Here is a 2,637-nt window from a genome sequence, read left to right on the forward strand (position 1 = left end):
TTTCCTCTTGCTGTTATTTGCCTGTTTTCCTACTTTTTGTTAATACTTTTATTTTATTTGGGGAGGGGCTGTTGTTTGCTTTCCCTCTTTTCTTCCGCTTCACCCACCCCGTGGTAGATGGCAACCAGGTCCACACAGAGCAGCAGCAGCCGAACCTCCTGCAGCCACACCTGCCGGAGAGGCTGCTCCCACTGCTGCACCCCTGGATGTGGTAGGTGGCCGAACACACCAGTCCAAGACAGCCCTTGACTGTGCTGTGTGAAAAGCACGCGGGTTGGAGACTGGTGATGGCAGCAAATGTACAAACGTGCTCGACACGATGGATGGATGGATTGTGATAAGAGCTGTACGAGCCCCACTAACATGATTCTTTGAAAAGAAAAGCGTACAGAACTGTGCACGTACGTTCTCTCTCACACCCACCAGGAGAAAGGTGGTGAATGACTGGTTTCATCAAGATACAATAACCAACCCAACATAGATACAACAACACGACGTCCCAGAGACAACGTGCACTCTCAAGTCACACGAAGAAGCAAGTTCTCACTGCCATTGAGTCACTTGTGTCCCATGACACCTGGTAGGACAGATGTCGCATGACACCCGGTAGGACAGATGTCGCATGACACCTGGTAGGACAGAGCAGAACTGCCTCGGGGGATGTCTAGACTGCAGCACCGCATGGGGTGCGAAGCTCATCTTTCTCCCACAGAAGCAAGAGAGCGTGGCTCCAACAAATGGCTAATAGATGGATCCAGAAGATATTTCTTTCTTTTTTAAAATCATTTTACTGGGGACTCGTACAACACTATCACCATCCATCCATCCATCCATCCATCCATCCATCCATCCATCCATTGTGTCCAGCACATTTGTACATTTGTTGCCATCATCATTCTCAAAACATTTCTTTCTACTTGAGCCCTTGGCATCAGCTCCTCATTTTCCCCCTCCCTCCCCACCCCACCCCCATGAACCCTTGATAATTTATAAATTATTATTTTGGCATATCTTACACTGTCCGATGTCTCCCTTCACCCACTTTTCTGTTGTCCGTCCCCCAGAGAGGGGGTTATATGTAGATCCTTGTGATTGGTTCCCCCTTTCCACCCCACCTTCCTTCCACCCTCCCGGTATCACCACTCTTGGCACTGTTCCTGAATGGTTCATCTGTCCTTGATTCCCTGTGTTTCCAGCTCTGATCTGTAACAGTGTACATCCTCTGGTCTAGCCGGATTTGTAAGGTAGAATTGGGACCATGATAGTTGGGGGAAGGAAGCATTAAGGAACTAGAGGAAAGTTGTATGTTTCATCGTTGCTACCCTGACTGGCTCGTCTCCACCCCAAGACCCTTCCATAAGGGGATGTCCAGTTGCCTACAGATGGGCTTTGGGTGCCCACTCCACACTTCCCCTCATTTACAATAATATGATTTTTAGTCTTTGATGCCTGATAACTGATCTCATCGACACCTCATGATTGCACAGGCTGGTGTGCTTCTTCCATGTGGGCTTTGTTGCTTCTGAGCTAGATGGCCGCTTGTTTACCTACAAGCCTTTAAGACCCCAGATGCTGTATCTTTTGATAACCAGACACCATCAGCTTTCTTCACTACATTTGCTTAAAAATGAAATTATTTTTTAATTCTGTTTTCCACCAACTTTTTGAGGCCCTCTCATATTTTCTTTATTGGCTTGCTTTTCTGCCTTTATTGAAAGTCAGCTTGGCATATTTGTGTGGGTATACATCTGAGTTCTCTCTTCTGTTCCGTGGATCTTCGTGTGTAGCCCTTGGCTAATAGCATAGACTTGATTGCTGTTGCTATAGAATGACTATTGAAATTGGGTGGACTGATACACTTCCTATTTTATTCATTTTTAAGCTCTTAAAAATATTTTACTGTGACTTTAGAGAAATATCACATAGCAAATTAGGTTCTCATTTATTAATTTCTATGCATATTATTCAAGCCCTGGTGGCTTCGGTAAGTAAAAGTTGAACTGCTGTGTTAGACAGGGTTCTCTAGAGAAACAAAACCAGGACAATTATGATTAGGTAGATAGATAGATAGATGGATAATAGATAGATAGATAGATAGATAGATACAGCACAAAGGAATATAACAACTAATTAGTCCACATAGCAGTACAGAGGGCTCAGTTCAACTCATTTCTGTGGAACAGTTAATATACTGGAAGTCTTTCAACTCACAAGGGCTTCTGGGTCCAAGGTCAAGGAATCAGACAGCTGAGTCTTCCACAGGATAACGCAGACAGCCCAGCCTCAGGCAGCAAGCAGCAGGGCAGCTCACCAACAGTCAGCCAGATGACAGGACTCCACAGTCGCAAGCTCAGGTGATGTACCCACCAGTGGTGTGGTGAAGCAGGTCTCCAAGGACCCTCAAGCTCTAGTGACAGGATCCACAGGTTGGCTGTCGCACAGGTAGTGTAGCTCACAAGTTGAGGCAGAGAACTAGGTAAGGCAGCCGCGCACTGGCCCAATCACCAGAGAGCAAGCTAGAGAGAGGCGGGGCTTCCCCAGCCGCTTATCTCATTGTCCTCCAATCAAACTGCGACCTTAATAATCCCACATGTAAAAAAAAAAATCCCACATATTCTTTTTTTTTCTCCCCAAATC

This window comes from Echinops telfairi, unplaced genomic scaffold (assembly GCF_000313985.2).
Source record: "Echinops telfairi isolate 266 unplaced genomic scaffold, ASM31398v2 ScPeMD7_7425;HRSCAF=8463, whole genome shotgun sequence".
NCBI classification, from domain to species: Eukaryota; Metazoa; Chordata; class Mammalia; order Afrosoricida; family Tenrecidae; genus Echinops; species Echinops telfairi.